This window comes from Pongo abelii, chromosome 17, assembly GCF_028885655.2.
Source record: "Pongo abelii isolate AG06213 chromosome 17, NHGRI_mPonAbe1-v2.0_pri, whole genome shotgun sequence".
Taxonomy (NCBI): domain Eukaryota; kingdom Metazoa; phylum Chordata; class Mammalia; order Primates; family Hominidae; genus Pongo; species Pongo abelii.
In genome coordinates this window covers 49,414,352-49,431,962 of record NC_072002.2, presented here as the reverse complement: position 1 = coordinate 49,431,962, position 17,611 = coordinate 49,414,352, and the positions used below count along the sequence as shown (strand labels likewise).

The 17,611-nt window shown below is 38.4% G+C and overlaps 1 protein-coding gene across 4 annotated transcripts in view; it reads right to left on the bottom strand.

The window, feature by feature from the left end:
• Window positions 1-17,611, bottom strand: part of MAPRE2 (microtubule associated protein RP/EB family member 2) — a 162,903-nt gene that overhangs the window by 23,669 nt on the left and 121,623 nt on the right.

Sequence of the window (17,611 nt, the reverse complement as noted above, 5' to 3'; positions counted from 1 at the left end):
TTATTTAAAGAACATTTTTATAAAAATTGATTAACCCAGTTTTTACACAGTGAACAACTACTGTATAAAGATGCACAACTGCATCATGTAAATATGCTCAGCTTCAATAAATTTGTTTTTAGAAACAAAAAATGTGATTAACCCATAACCCACCAATGGGCTCCAAGGCATAGGTTCCTTCCATTCCATGCACTCCCTATCTATCTTCGTCTGTGCTTCTTCTAAATTATCCTAATTCATTCATTTGTGCAAATTTTTATTGAGCCATAACCCTATTATGTACCTGGGAAGCTAACAGGCAGTTGAGATCAAACAATGAATGAAACACACAAGATGCTTGTCCTTGTGGAATTAACATTCTAACAGGGGAACTAGACAATAAATAATAACATAAATTAGTAAGTGATAGAATAAACTAGAAAATAAGTGCTATGAACAAGAGAAAAGCAGAGCAGGCTTGGGTAGAGAGAGCTGGGCTGGGGGTGGGTGAGTAGCAATTTTAAATAGGAATTTCATGGAAGGCCTAAGCATCCACTACGGGTCTTCCTCCAGTTTCAGTTTTTCAACTCAGACCCATGGTACTTTCATGGGCCACACTCACACCAAGGCCACCCAGAAGAACAGAGGTCAGAACACCAAGCACCAGCAGGGCAGCGCCAGGTGCCCCTCTTACTGGGAGTTCTGCAGCAGTCTGGCACAGACACAGGAGGCGAGAACCTCCTGTGTGGGGTCACCGTGGCTCAAAAGTCTCATTCTTCACAGAAGCCAACAGCTCTTGTAACAAACTCCATAGTCACAACTTCCAGGTTCCCTGCAGGGAACATGCCAGTTGCAGGAGTAACCCTTCCTTCTTCAAGGTCTCTCACAGTGAGTGTGAGACCTGAGCCAAGACCTGAGGCAGGAGAGGAAGGTGGCCGTCTGGACAGCCAGGAGCAGAGCAGGCCAGGCAGAGGAAATGCTGAATGGGGGTGCAAAGGCCCTGCCTTCTCCACTCAGGAGCCAGGTCAGGTGGGTGGGGCAGGGTAAGAATGGGATACTGTAGGTAGACAGAAGGTCAGAGATGTACTGGAAGGGCAGGTCGCAAAGGACCTCGCAAGGGAAAAGGGAAGCCACTGCAGGATCCTGAACAGAGTGACACGATCTAGCTTTGCTTTCAAAAGGCTCACTCTGCCTGCTGTGTTGAGAACAGACCAGGGAGGCTGAGGGGAGATGCAGAAAGGCCAGCTAGGTGGCTATTGCAGTAATTTTCCTGGGTATGAGCAGTGAGTGCCCAAGACAAGATTTGTTGTGTTTTTGGTAAAGTACTTGCAATGCTATAGTTTAGGAAACCCTATTCTATACCCTACAGAACAGTCGCCAAATGTCCAGCGATTTCACAAAACCTATGTTTTGCAATGTTAACAGCAACAAAAGACATTCTGTGATCAATGGCATGTGCTATTGATTCTAAGGGGAGGGCTTAAGAGAAAACGGGCAGTAACAAGAGCTATGAGTCAGCCTGTTTCCCTCCCAATCCACTGTTTAGGGGTCATTACAGTGTAAAATAAATGGCTCTGCCCCTGGGAGAGCATACGAGTGAGGCGCGCTGCAGGTCGGGGGCTTGCCGAGGGCATGGCTGCTGTGGCACAGAGTGGCCAGCACCTGAGGACCTCTCTTCGCTGACTGGTGGTCTCAAAGCCTGCCCCTGCCAAGGACAGAGGGACTGACTCTCCTGAGCATGTCCAGTGAGTGTGAGCCTTCACATACTGAGTTACTTCTGCCCTGCTGCTTACTGTCCCTGCTAGAGATGATGTGCTTATTTTTAGCCATCATGTGATTCTCCAGTATTTTCCAGGCTCTGCTTGAGTCACTCTGGTTTCAGAGAATTTTTCACAGTGGGAAAATGCAGGAAAGCGTTCTGCATCTTAAAATGGCTCAAGTATTAAAAATTCTCTTTTAAATAGTTATTTCAACATGCTATTTCTTTCGATAAACTACTGACTTTTCACACCTCACATCTTGGTACAATATTAAGTGTCCTTTAAAACACATTAGGTATCACATCCAATCACTATCTTCATTTAAAATATTATTTTTTGATCATTCTCAGAGCAACAGAAATGGTGAGGCTCACTTACCCCAGTGAAAACCACACACACCACATCCCAACAATAATTTAGAGGAGTACCCCTTTGCCTGTTTACTGCAGTAACAGGGGAAGATGGTGACAGAGCCCAGCACACTGAGCCAGCCCACTGGGCAGACGACACACAGGTGTTACCACAACAACTACATCGAGGGTGCTACTGCACTCCTGGTACGCAGCAGTCATTTAACCAAAAAGCTTATACACTAGGATGGTCATTTTGGGGGAACATAAGTACTAAGTTTATAATGTCTTGTCCTTTAGACTCCAGTCAGAGCCCCTGTTGACCAATAACTAGCAAGACCAGTGTTTGCGGTTGTTTTTCTGATGGTGGCCAGCCTGTTGTGCTCCATTAACACCATCTTATCCAGACTCTCCTGCTAAGAGAGACATAGTCTGAGGCCACAGGGCAGGCTGGAGCTCAGGGAAGGGAGAACTCCGAGGTGAGCCCCATGCTCACCAGGCTCCTGGTCCAGGGATCTCTGCTTCTATCAACCGACTACTAAGTCAGAAATGTGTGTAACATTTATCCCCGATTTCCTCCTCTGCTTTACTTCCCATAACCCATTAATCAACCAATTTTGCTGACTGTATCATCTTACGGTCTCCATCACCCACATGGCTACTACCTTCATTAAGGCCACTGTCTTCTCCCACGTGGTTTGCTGCAAAGCCTCTTAGCTGGTTTATGACATTCTAACTGTGCCCTCTCTAATGTGTTTTCTATAATACAAAGCACACTTCTGCTTAAACTTTTCCATGACTCCCTACCATAAAGTATAACCTCGGTGTGACAAACAAATCCTACAGTAATCCCCTTACCCTAATGATCTCCACCTCCTCGTGTTCATGCTTTTGTATGATAGCCTCCCCTTGAGTGTATGTAAGACCCGTGACCTGACTCTAACCCACAGAACATGGCAAAGGTAATGGGAGTCACTCTTACCATTATGTTACTACATGACTGTCTTGCTGGCAAACACACCAGAGAGACTTCCCCTACTGCCCTGAAGAAGTAGTTGCCATGAAGTAAGCATCTTTGTTGGAAAAGCCCATAAGGCATGGAGGTGCAAGTAGCCTCTAGGAACTGAGGGTGGCTTTCAGCAAGAAACTGAAGCCTTGGTCCTGCAGCCTCAAGGAAACTGTCAACAACTTGAGGGGGCTTGGAAACAAATCTTTCCCCAGTTGAGCCTTTCATGAGACCACCACCCTAGCGGATACCTGGATTATAGTCTGGTGAGATCCTAAAACAGAGAACCCAGCTAAGTTGTGCCTGGACTTTACAATCTGTGAAATAATGCATAGGTGTTGTTTTAAGCTGCTAAGTTTGTGATTTTATTTTTGTAGCAATAAGAAGAGCCCTGCTTCCCTCTGCAGTCTCATATCTCAACATCCACACCGAACGACATGCACTTTACTGAATGGAGTACATTCTTTCGACTTCAGCATCCTTGTCTTTCTGCCTGGAATGCTTTTCAACACACCTCCATTTGGCTAACATCTACTTATACATTAAGTTTTGCTTGAACTTTACTTTTTTCAGAAACCTTTATAGAAGATGTTTAAGACTAGCCCAGGTGTTCTTCCTATATATGCGGAGGGAACTCGCCTCTCTTTATTATTATTGCCTATTTATTGTCAGATTTTCCCACTAGGATGTAATTTCCTTGAAAACAGGGGTCTTGTCAGAATCACTGTGTATCTCCAGAATCTCTTACAGTGCATCAACAAACATTCCTTGACAAACTAAATCAATTAGTAAAAAAGAATGAATGAGAATTCAGGTAAAGCTTTCACAAAAAGAGCAAGGAATCCAAAAAGTAGGAACTGGTAAGAAACATTTTCTAGAAGTAATTATATGAAAAAGACACATGCACACACATTTATAGCAGCACAATTCACAATAGCAAAGATATGGAACCAACCTAAGTGCCCATCAACCAACGAGTGGATAAAGAGAATGTGGTATATATACATCATGGAATACTACTCAGCCATAAAAAGGAATGAAATAATGTATTTTGCAGCAACTTGGATGGAGCTGGAGGCCATTATTCTAAGTGAAATAACTCAGGAATGAAAAATCAAATAGTGCATATTCTCATTTCTAAGTGGGAGCTAAGCTATGAGGATGCAAAGGCATAAGAGTGATATGATAGACTTTGGGGACTTGGGGGTGGGGAAGGTTGGGGGCTGAGTGTGGGATAAAAGACCACATATTGGGTACAGTGTATACTGCTCAGGTGATGGGTGCACTAAAATCTCAGAAATCTCCATAAAACGACTTACCCATATAACCAAAAACCATCTGTACCCCAAAAACTATTGAAATAAAATTTCAAAAGGAAACATTTTCTGAGCTACTGTGTAGTGTGCTAGCATACTTTCTAAGTTACAGTGTAAGGGACTTCTCAGGTGATGGAAATGACTGGAGAGCCCTTCAAAAACCGCCATGTGTTGACTGAGTACTACATCTTCCTTGATCCAGATGAATGCTGCAATGATTCAACTTAAACTCATCAACTCAATAATTATATGAGGACCTTCTACAGGCAGGCAAGGGGGAACAATGATTGAACAAGACAGAGTTGAGTTATAGTGTAGTTCACCCAATTCAAAGGGATTCTAGAAAATTCTGTAAGTCAAAGCTGTTTTCTATTCCTGCCCAATATACTAAGTAACAACAAAAAAGTATCAATAATAAAGAAAAATAGGTTCACAGACAATCTATGATATGCTGCTGTGGAAACTAAGAATGAATGCTAAGTCACTGTCTTGTGTGGCCTGGCGAGGTTTACAGCTAGGCTGAGAAGTAAAATCTGATATTATTCCTATGGAGAGAAAAGGAATGATCCATCAGATGAGCACATGGGGTTTAGTTATAGAATTAATATTTCAACACATATCAGGAACAGCTATATAAGATTAATGACCCAATGCTGTTTTAAAAAGGGCTAGGATGGTCTGCCTTCCAGTGCAGGGAGGACAACAATGGAGACCCTCGCCCTCCTCTGCAGAGCTCTGTGCGAAGGAACAGACTCTGTGTGTCCAAATACATGCCAATCGCATCTATTCTTCACTTTCAAATCACCCAGACCATTCACACAGAGAGCTAATTGACTTGAAGGATTAAGAAATCAGAGATTAGTAATTCTACTAATCTAGGGCTCAATATTCTTGGCTTTCTATACACTTCTGCTTTTGAGCTAATAAGAGGCCTGGAACAAATGGTTTTAACATTTCCTGCATCTATAAATGTAGACAGTAACTCTACAGTATAGTAACTCTCTCTCACCCTAGAACCTACTGTAAGGATGAAAGGAAATGTTTTTGAACTTTTGAAAAAACACGATAAAAAAAATAAATGTCATCGCAATAGAACAGCATGTGTTCTGTTGTCTCAAGCCTAAGCAACATTGCAGAGCTTTTTATATCCTCCATACACCATGTAATTTGAATTTGGTTGTGAAATTTACTGTGGTTCAGTATAGTGTGGGGAGGAGGTAAGAGGAGAAAACAAGACCACATCCATGACACAGGAGAGACGCAATATAATATAATGATGAAAGAGCATGGATTCTGGAATCAAAGAGTCAGGCCTTAAATCTTAAGTCCTCTCCTTCTAGTGTGTGACCCTGGCAAGTTACTAAACCTCTCCGTGCCTCAGTTTCCTCAACTTTAAAGTGGAGGGTAATAATATGATCTGTCTTTTAGAATCGCTGAATACATATTAAGTTCTTAGGATAATAGCTGACACTTAATATGTGCTCAATAAATATTTGCTAATATTACTGATGACTCCTTCTATATTTTATTTTTTTGGGACAGGGTTCCACTTTGTTGCTCAGGTTGGAGTGTAGTGGCATGAACATGGCTCATTGCAGCCTTGAACCCCAGGCTCAAGTGATCCTCCCACCTCAGCCTCCTGAGTAGCTGGGACTACAGGTGTGTGCCACCACGCTTGGCTAATTTTTGTATTTTTTGTAAAGATGGGGTTTTGCCATGTTGCCCAGGCTGTTCTCAAACTCCTGAGCTGAAGCAATCCTCTCATCTTGGCCTTCCAAAGAGCTGGGACTACAGGCATGTGCCTGGCCTTCCTTCTACATTTTAACTGTTTTCATTTTCCTTAACTTTCATGAAAAATTCTATTCATATTAAGATTCAGATTCTGAATTACAAAGTAATAGTATCACAACATTCTGTAGGTTTTGATCTCTAAGCTTTAAAACACTCTAGTTTAAAAAACAAAACAAAACAAAACAAAACAGTGTACATACTTTGACCCAGAAAGCCAAAATAATTAAAAATTGCAAAGTGAATTAGTAAATCATCTGTCAAAAATGCTACCTCAGTAAGCAAAGAAATTAGGATGGCAATGAAAAATGTATAGCTCTTCCTAGGAAGAAGCCCTTGAGCTTTTCTACAGACACTGCCAGGAGATTCCTATTTGAAACTCCAGAATTCTTCATAATTTTCTGCTCTTCTCTCTGCTCAATATTTTAAACTCAGAAATATTCAGTGTCCTGGCAAGGCAGAGCACTGCTCATATTTTATGCTGGAGTTTTTATCATCATAAGAGGTAGGTGCTATGGTCTGAATGTTTGTGCTCCCCCCCAGATCTATACGTTGAAACCTAATCCCCAACAAAGTAGTATTAAGAGGTGGGGCCTTTGGGAGGTAATTAGGTTGTGAGGGCAGATCCCTCATGAATGAGATCAATGCCCTTATAAAACAGGCCTAAGGGGGCTTGCCTCTTCTGCCATCTGAGGAAACAATGAGAAGGCACCATGTATGTGGACCAAGTTCTCACCAGACACTGAATCTGCTGGTGCCTTGGTCTTGGACTTCCCAGTCCCCAGAACTGTGAGAAATACATTTCTGTTGTTTATACAAAGCTACCTAGTTTATGGCATTTTGTTATAGAAGCCTGAACAGACTAAAATGTAGGGAAATGCAGTTTCAGTTATTCTTTGAGGAGAAAAGTCTAGCAGTGTCTTTTATACATCTTACATATGTAACCAGAAGAACAAAACCACTGCTACCTCTCTTCTTCCAGGGAGTAGAGGATCTCCTACAATAATTTAATTAGTTGGGCCGTTAGAATATTTCTTTCTATTTGCTCCAAGTCTTGATGTAGCTAAGGGAGTAGGCATTAAATGGTATGCAGCTTAGCAATGGGATAGTTTCTTAATATGAACAGGTCAAAAGGATGCAATGCTAATATGGGGTAGGGGTTGGGTAAAAGAAACAATGTTCTGCTGGGCATGGTGGCTCACGCCTGTAATCCCAGCACTTTGGGAGGCTGAGGCGCGTGGATCACCTGAGGTTGAGAGTTCAAAACCAGCCTGACCAACATGGAGAAACCCCATCTCTACTAAAAATACAAAATTAGCCAAGCATGGTGGCATATGCCTGTAATCCCAGCTACTCGGGAGGCTGAGACAGCAGAATTGCTTGATTGAACCCAGGAGGCGGAGGTTGCACCATTGCACTCCAGCCTGGGCAATAAGAGTGAAACTCAGTCCATAAAAAAAAAAAAAAAAAAAAAGGAAGGAAAGAAAGAAAGAAACAGTGTTCTACATAATAATGAGAATTACTAACATCTATTTGAAGAGAAGTCTTGCTAATTATGGGGCTAGTAAGAAAAATGCATCTTTTCCTTGTATTATTACATGATTTCTTAAATTAATATTTGATCCTTAAAGACACATGTAAGGTACTTGGGTAGGATGGTATGTGGATAAGTGACTGGGGACTGTAAAATAGCAGTATCAAGCAGGCATCCACTGGAAAATTGTAAGAATAAACAGGCATGACTCATCTTGATGGCGAGACCATCAAGGGACAAGAAGAGTACCTGTGCCCACCCTACAGGGCTCCGGGAAGTCAAATGCCTTCATAGACTGTCCTAAAGTGAATTTCTTAGAGTAAATAATGGCTTTAGGGAAAGACCAACATTTGTGGTTAAATTAAGGAGCTTCTCAAAAGGTAAATGAAGATTTAGCGCAACTTTGCAATAATAAGGAAAAGGAAGTCTTGCATAAAGGCACAGGCCTGAGGCCAAGGTTAGATCCCCTTAAAGATCCCCTTGAATGGGAGTTAACTTCCTGAGTATTTTTCCCTTGGACTCTAATTGAGTTAAGTGCCGTTAACTCACAAGCATCAACCCTCTTTGCAGCAATATAACAAAATCCAGTCTACAGAGCACTAAAATTCACAATAACTAAGACATAACCCAAAATTATTTGACATATAAAGAGCCAGGAAAATGTGACATATTCTCAAAGAAAAATAAAATCAACAGATGTCAACTGTGAGATGGCCAGAATAATGGAATTAGCAGACAAAAATTTTCAAAGCAGCTACCATAAGCATGTTTAGTGAAGTAAAGGAAATATGTTCATAATGAATGAAAAGGTAGGCAAACCCAGCAGAGAAAGAAAAAAAAGTAAACAGAAAAATACAATAGCTGAAATTTAAAAATGAAGACTTCTACAACAGTAGAATGAAGATGACAGAGGAAAGAGAGGGTAAACTTGAATTTACATCAACAGAAACCATCTAATCTAAAGAAGAGAGAAAATAAGTACTGGGAAGAAAATCAACTGTGCCTCAGGGACTTGTGCTATAATTTCAAAAGCTCTAACATATGGACAAATGAAGTCCCAGAAGGATAGGAGAAAGAATGGAGCTGAAAAAAATATTTGAAAAAATAATGCTTGGAATCTTCCCAAAGACATAAATTCACAGATTCAGGAAGCATAATGAACTCCGAAACAAGATAAATTCAAACAGAACCATAATTAGGCACATCATAGTCACACTACTCAAAACCAAAGATAAGGAGAAAATTTTGACTGCACTCAGAGAAAAACTATGTATTACATACAGGGTAGAATGAGTATGCACTTCTTATCTTTGGAGGCCACATGCAGTGGAATAACATCTTTAAAGTGCTTACAGGCAAAAAATAAAACAAAAGGAAAAACAAAACCCAGCTTGAATCCTTTATCAAGTGAAAATATTCTTTAAGAATGAAGGTAAAATAAAGACATTTACAGAAAAAGACAATCTAAAATAATTTTTGCCACTGGACCCAGTATAAGAAATCGTTAACGAAAGTCCTTCAGGCTAAAGAGAAATGAAACCGCTAGGGAACTTGGGTGTTCAGAAATGAAGAACATCGAAAATAGTAAAAATATGAAACAAACAACTTTTCCTGTAATTTCTTTACAATAGATATGACTGTTTAAAGCATAACCGTCTAATAGAAATATGTGAACCACATAAGTTTTCTAGTAGCTGCATCAAAAAGGTAAAAAAACTCCACTGATTTTAACATATACAAAATATATACAACATATATGAAATATAATTTCTACATGTAATCAATACAAAAATTATTAGATGTTTTACATTCTGTTTCTCATATTAAGTCTTCTAAATTCAGCATGCATTTTATACGCACAGCACATTTTAATGATGAATAAGCACATTTCAAATGTTCAAAAGCCAACGTGTATTAGACAGTGTAGGTTTAAAGCAAAAGTTATAACATTATCTTGTGAGGTTCATAATGTATGTAAATGTAATACATATGACAACTATAACAAAGAACAAAGGGGAGGGGTGGCTGCAAGGTTTCCACATTTTACATAAAGGTGTACAGTATTAATTTAAAGGACAGTGTGAAAAAACAAGAATATATATTGTAATCCTTAGAGCAACCCCTAAAAAATTAGTGCAAAGAGGTGTAGTTTAAAAGGCGGTAAGTAAATTAAAATAGAATTCTAAAAAGTACTTTAAAAATCCAGAAGATGACACGAAGGGAGAAACAACAAAACAAGAAACAGAGGGGACAAACAGAAAACAAACGACAATGCGGTAGATCTAAATCCAACCAAATCAATAATTACATAATTATATGAAATGTAAATGGGCTGGACACTCCAATTAAACAGTAAAGATTATCAGAATGAATAAAAAAGCAAGACGTGACTACATGCTGTCACACTTTATAAAGACAAAGACAGGTATAAATTTAACTTATCATGGAGAAAGATGATGCCATGCAACAGTAAGCATATAAAAGCTGGAGTAGCTAGATTAATGTCAGATAAAATAGATTTCAAGACAAAGAATATTATCAAAGAGGAACACTTCATACAATAAAAAGGCCATACTGCCCAAAATAACTTATAGATTCAAAGCTATTTCCATCAAACTACCATTGACATTCTTCACAGAATTAGTAAAAAACTATTTTAAATTTCATATGGAATTAAAGAAGACCCTGTATAGCCAAGACAGTTCTAGGCAAAAAGAACAATGCTGGAGGCATCACACTACCTGACTTCAAACTATACTACAAGGCTGCAGTAACCAAAACAACATGGTACCGGTACCAAAACAGACATATAGACCAATGGAGCAGACCTCAGAAATAACACCACACATCTACAACTATCTGATCTTTGACAAACCTGACAAAAACAAGCAATGGGGAAAGGATCTCCTATTCAGTAAATGGTACTGGGAAAACTGGCAAGCCATATGCAGAAAACTGAAACTGAACCCCTTCCTTACACCTTATACAAAAATTAACTCAAGATGGATTAAAGACTTAAACGTAAAACCCAAACCCTAGAAGAAAACCTAGGCAATACCATACAGGACATAGGCATGGGCAAAGACTACATGACAAAAACGCCAAAAACAATGCAACAAAAGCCAAAATTGACAAAAGGGATCTAATTAAACTAAAGAGCTTCTGCAGAGTAAAAGGAACTATCATCAGAGTGAACAGGCAACCTACAGAATGGGAGAACATTTTTGCAATCTACCCATCTGACAAAGGTCTAATATTCAGAATTTACAAGGAACTTAAACATATTTACAAGAAAAAAAAAACCCCATTAGAAAGTGGGCAAAGAATATGAACAGATACTTCTCAAAAGAAGACATTTACGCAGCCAACAAACATATGAAAAAAAAAAAGCTCAACATCACTGATCATTAGAGAAATGCAAATCAAAACCACAATGAGATGCCATCTCACACCAGTCAGAATAGTGATTATTAAGAAGTCAGGAAACAATAGATGCTGGCGAGGCTGTGGAGAAATAGGAATGTTTTTACACTGTTGGTGGGAATGTAAATTACTTAACCATTGTGGAGGACAGTATGATGATTCCTGAAGGATCTAGAATCAGAAATACCATTTGACCCAGCAATCCCATTACTGAGTATATACCCAAAGGAATATAAATCACTCTACTATAAAGACACATGCACACATATGTTTATTGCAGCACTATTTACAATAGCAAAGACATGGAACCAACCCAAATGCCCATCAATGACAGACTGGATAAAGAAAATGTGGTACATATATACCATGGAACACTACGCAGCCATAAAAAGGAATGAGATCATGTCCTTTGCAGGGATGTGGATAAAGATGGAAGCCATCTTCCTCAGCGAACTAACACAGGAACAGAAAACCAAACACTGTATGTTCTCACTCAAAGTGGGAGGTAAAAATGAGAACACATGGACACAGGGAGGGGAACATCATACACTGGGGCCTGTTTGGGTGTTGTGGGTGAGGGGAGGGAACTTAGAGGACTGGTTAATAGGTGCAGCAAACCATCATGGCACACATATACCTATGTAACAAACCTGTACGTTCTGCACATATATCCCTTTTTTTTTTTTTTAGAAGAAAAAAAGACAAAAAAGGTCAATTCAACAGGATGACTTAACACTCGTAAATACATATACATCTAGTAATAGAGCACTAAAATACAAGAAACAAAAATGGAGAGAAGTAAAGGGAAAAATGGACAATTCCATGATCAATGCAGGAAAATTCAACAGACTCTGCAGCAAATGTTAGAACTGGACAACAAAAAAATCCATAAAATACAGATCTGTTTACTCTGACGCTGGTATTAGGTGAGTAAAAAAACGCACACAGAAGATCCGAATAATACCATCAAACACCTTGATCTAATTGATATTTCTAAAACACTATACAACCAACTACTGCAGAATACACATTCTTTTCAAGTGCATGTGGTCCGTTGACCAAAAAAGACTATATTCTGGGCCATAAAGCCAAGATCAGAACAAGGATAAAAACCACTCCTTACTGCTATTTTTTACTACTTCTCGTAAAAAGCAAAGCAAACAAACAAAAAACCCAACGAAGTAAAGCAATTCTTATTTCCCAAAAGAAGGTGAGAGGTGATGAGTACTTAAGATGACAGGTGCTCAACAAATGCTCATACATTGCTAAACAAATGAATAAACATGATTACATTTTACAGTCATACAAACAGCCGTAGAAAACCCAACATTAAAGGTAATTGTTGAGTGAGAATATTCAAATATTCAACAATGTTCTTGAAAAACACTTTAGGATTTATTCAAATCTACATTTAGGGATTTAATTATGATTGTTCAAATACTTTATTCTATTCTACTTAGGTTGCTTCCTTTTGAAACCACTTTTCTAGCATTCCTATTAATCTGATTTTAAGGCTAAAACACTGAAGTCCCTAAGGAAAGCAGAAAGCTCAAACTCAATTTCCATAGCAACTCTAAATCTATCACACTATATTTATATATGGGCGTTTGATTTAAATACATGAATGTATGTGAATCTGCAATGTGTCTTAGCTGTCGTTGCTATAGTAACTACATAACTTTGAATTTCCTTTTATGTTTAGTAAGTGTTCACACATAAAAACCAATCCCCACCAACAGCTATCTTCAGGTGCAGATATGGCTCATAGCAATAAATTTACAAACATCATGATTCACAATGAAGCATGTACTTATATATCTATCATTGTGAAAATGTGTATTTTAATACATGCCCCTGGTTGGTAGATTAAAACCAATTCAAGATGCAACTCCTCAGAAAGTAGACAATAAAACTTACCAAGCAGCCATTTACCCTTAGGTGATAGCCTCTGCTTATACAGTAAGCTTGTTACAGTAAAGTCCCCAACGACACACAGAGAAGCCACAGCCAAACTATTCTAAGGCTTCTCTCAATCATAAAGAAAAGCTTTTATCTGTATCAAAATGGTTGAAAAATCTAGCATGTTCTTACAAAAACAGGATGCACCAAGTATTTAGAATATATCTATTTCATACATAAGCAATCTCTGGTGCATGCTTATATAAGTAGTCTGTACAATGTAAAAGCACAATTTTTTTTCTTGCTAATGTAGACTGAGCCCTTTCATGGTAAGAATCTACTCCAGGATCACTTTTTCCACTCTAATCTGGTCCCTCTGTCATACAAAATGTTTGGGAGCTGCCACTTACTGCTCTTACTGTATAATAGTTAGGACATGCAAGCTAATTTTAATATTGGCCTAAGGAAATTTTGGGAGACAGATAAGTCCACTAAAAAGATAAATGAAGTATTCCAAACTCAAAATAAAAAAAAATTAAGGACTATCACCTGTTTTTAATGATACCAGCACTGCTTATGTCCACTAATGCAGATAATTAAGAAATGACCAAGGCTTAGAGGTGGGAACAAAATTACTGCTATATGTTAGTGACCTCGTAACACTGTGAGATAAATGTGATACAGATATGTGAATTTTCCAGACTGCTGACCATCACCTTTCATTTGCTCTAAATTTCAGATGAACAAAAACAGACTGTGTATAAAGAGAATGGCTTTGAGTGACTCCCAGAAGCAGGGGCGCCAGTTTAGATAATGTAAAAATAGAGTTCATGAGGGAAATAAATCAGGGTCAATATTACAGAGAATTATGACAATTCTAAGAAATGTAAGGGACCTATGAGAGTATTGATGACTGCCTGCTGGTGTCATACATATACTAAAGACTACTGAGAGGCAATGGAATGATTTGATTTTGTAATAAAGATCCCAGGATACTATGAGGCTCTTTAGTACGGTTTTGTTAAGTTTTTTTTTTTTTTAACTGAGGTTTGTACTTTCTATTGATACCTGTATATTCCTTGCCCTAATGAACTATGTGCTAAGAAACCACATCCCCATCTTTATTACAATTATGTCTAAATTAAGAAAGAGCAAACACACTCTGGGTAAGTACCTCAGAAACTCTCATGAATGAAGACTAAAGTGCATACATTTTATAGCACCTATTCTGACTCTTAGAAGACATTTTGGCTTATATTATCTTGGCTGTATTCCCAATAACTGGATATATGACCTCTAGAAAAAATGAGGTCTTAATGCATTTATAGGAGCCTTTCTCCTATCATGGCTTTTAATAATAACACTCTATATGTGATACACCCCCAGTATAGTTTTACTACCCCACAATGCCCAAAAATCAGAACATATTTTATTAAAAAGGGAATGACTGTTTGACTTCTGAAAATATCATTTCTCCCTGATTAAGACCAATAACGTAAACAGGGTCAAGGTATCAGGAACATAGTCTCAGGAAATCACTGCCTTCCAGAACATTAAAAATAAAATTTATTATCTGTTGACTTTAATGGGTTTCCAGAGCATTGTCACCCAAGAGGTCAAGCTCTAGAAAATATGTATTTCTCTTTCAGGTTGATGGACATTCTATCAAAATGGCACACGTTTATCTGCAGCTTTTGTGAAAGACAGATGAGGGAATTCCTAGAAAACGAGGCTAAGGTAGCATAGTAACAGTGCTATTTGGGGGTGGAGGAATATTGGTACCAATGGGAAAAAAATTAAGGACAGGTTATGATTGTGGAAGAAAATATTCTGATTTCTGTCCAATCTCACTATCAAAAACTTGAAAAAATGGCAGTTGAGTTTTGAGTCCAAGCTATCCATCATTCACAGCTGTAGAAAATGACATTAAGATGAGAAATATCAGACACCCTTGATTTTCTTACCTTTTTGTCCTCCCACCCCACATACCTCCTGAATCCCAGGTTTTGGAGAGTGCACAACATCCTCCTTTTCTTCACCCCAGCTCCTAGACTGATGAAAATTGCTGACAAAAGTTGAAGGCCTATTTGAACTGCCATCAATGTTTGCTTCCCAAACTCTTTGTGGCTTAATTTTTACCCAGCCTCTCCTATTGCTTTGGCTCCAAGAAAATAAATATCCTCTCTTTTCCTTTCTAACCCTTTATCTATGCCCTTGACATATCTTTTCCCTTCAGCTTTAGCATCATACTCCAGTTTCCCCTCTCTTTCTATGTTCAATGATTCCTTCTCCACAGACATGTCTCCCATCTTACAAATCTGCTTATATTGCCTTATCCTAGAAGCAAACAAGAACAGTTGAAAAAGAATACCATCTTCCTTCCAATCTTATCTCCTGAAGCTACATCACTCTTTTCCCTACACAAACCAAATGTTTTTATTTTCCTCCATTTTTTTCCTGACACTTTGTGAAAGGTTGAATCTACTCTTACTGCCTCCATTTCCACAAGCCCTCGTTAAATTGCTCCAATCTAGGCCTATGCCCTCAGTATTTTAATGGACCAATTCTCTGAGGGACTATTAATCACCTCCTAAGAGTCAGACTTTGGCCTATTTTTCAGGCTCCATCCTATTTGATGCTGCCACAATTAATATTTGGCACTGTTGGTGACCCCTCTTTCTACAAATTTCCTACTGTTTTTGTTCTCCAATGCTGAGCTCTCCTGGTTTTCTTCCTGATGTTCATCTTTTTTGCAGCTTCCTCTTCTTCCTCCTCCCCCTTAAATGTATGTATTTCCAAAGACCTGTGCTTAGTTTTCTTTGTTCTATATAGGCTCACCCATTATGGCTCCAAAGTTGGATCTTTCCACTGTCTCAATTTCCTTCCTCCAACTTTTTCCTGGCTCTACCATTCTACTGAATGGAGAAATCATTCAAGTTGAGAAATCTAATGAACTCTTTCAGGCCTCATTTAACTTGACTTCTCAGCAGATGTAGACATTGTTGACCATTATGCTCCCTACCTTCTGCTTCTCTGACACATCACTTCCTAGTTTTCTTCATTCTTTCTGGCTTCCTATGCAAGCCCTTCCTCTTCTACTCAACCAGTAAATGTCCAAGTTTCTCAAGACACTCTACCCTTTATCACTCAGTATTTGCTTCCAGCTTCCATTACATCAATATATGGAAGAATCACAAATGTTTATCTTTAGCCTATAACTCCTTTGAGCTCCAGACACACATGTGCACCACCCCCAACACAAAAATTGCCTATGTAGATCTTCTCTTAAACGTCACAAAAGAATCTCAAGCTTAGTATGTTCAAAACAAACTCAAGATTTCTTCCCAAATCTGATTCTTTTTCAGCACTTCTTGAACAAAACCCCAAATCCTTCCAGTTGTACAAGAAGTCATGTTTAACATCTTCTCTTTTATCCCAGTATTCAGCCATTACCAACATCCAGTCTATTTTGCCTCCTAACAACTCTCCCAAAGTTGTTCATTCCTCTTCATCTACATGAGTACTATTTTAAGGCAGATGAAGAATTCATCTAATTCATACTAGTGAGTATGAGTATTCATGTTATCCTTAAAAATATTTTTAAAATATTTATTTTTAAATATTAAAAAAATTTCAAAAAGTAATGCCAGTTTTCCAATGGTTTCAGTCTACCTGGAATAAAGCCATAAATCCAGAAATAAGATGATAAAAATGCTGTTTAACAGTAAGCAAAACTGATTTCAAAGCTATTACCACCTATGTGGTCCTGTTAACCATTTCTACTTCATTCTGATTGTAGTTTGGGCATAAATAAGAAATTTGTTTTATTTACAAAATTAATTACTGATTTAACAAGTTTGAACACTGGGTTCCACAATTGAGATGGAAACATGATTTTGGATGATTTCATGCTTAATTGTGCAGTACCCAACTGTGTTTCTAATAATGACCCAATTTTATAAGAATACATTCTGCTTGGTAAAGTCTGCTGTTTATGGCAAGGATGTTTATAATATATTTTAGAAAGTGTTTTTTTTTTATCCACAGAAGTTTTAAAAGTTTTAATGTTCCAGATATTTTTCCTCAACGACTTCACTTTTGGACAAAGCTGGATAAATAGGGTATTGCTGAATGTTACTGCATAAAAATTGCCACTGCCTACAGAGGAGGTAGGATGTACAGTTCACAAATTTCCTTTGAAGGGTTAGAGATGATGATCCATATTTAACAACAGAGTTCAGTACATATGCTGGTCTGTACTGCCAGCAATTAAGCAGTAAAAATACTTCAGTCAAAATCTAAACAGGCTACTTGAAATTTCTCGAAAAACTAAAAGGAAAAAGAAATCTATCCTGGGAGCATTATTTTCACTACCAGCTTCAGTGATACAATGCAAATAGCTCTGCCTTTTTAATAGTTTAAACGAAGATGGTTAGACTAATGACAAATGGGTCACAGGAAGATAAATGTGGTGAAACAGACAATAGTAGAAACCATCCGAAGGCATTAAAATATTGACTGCTGAGAAGAATCAATCAGAAACACACGGTAAAGCA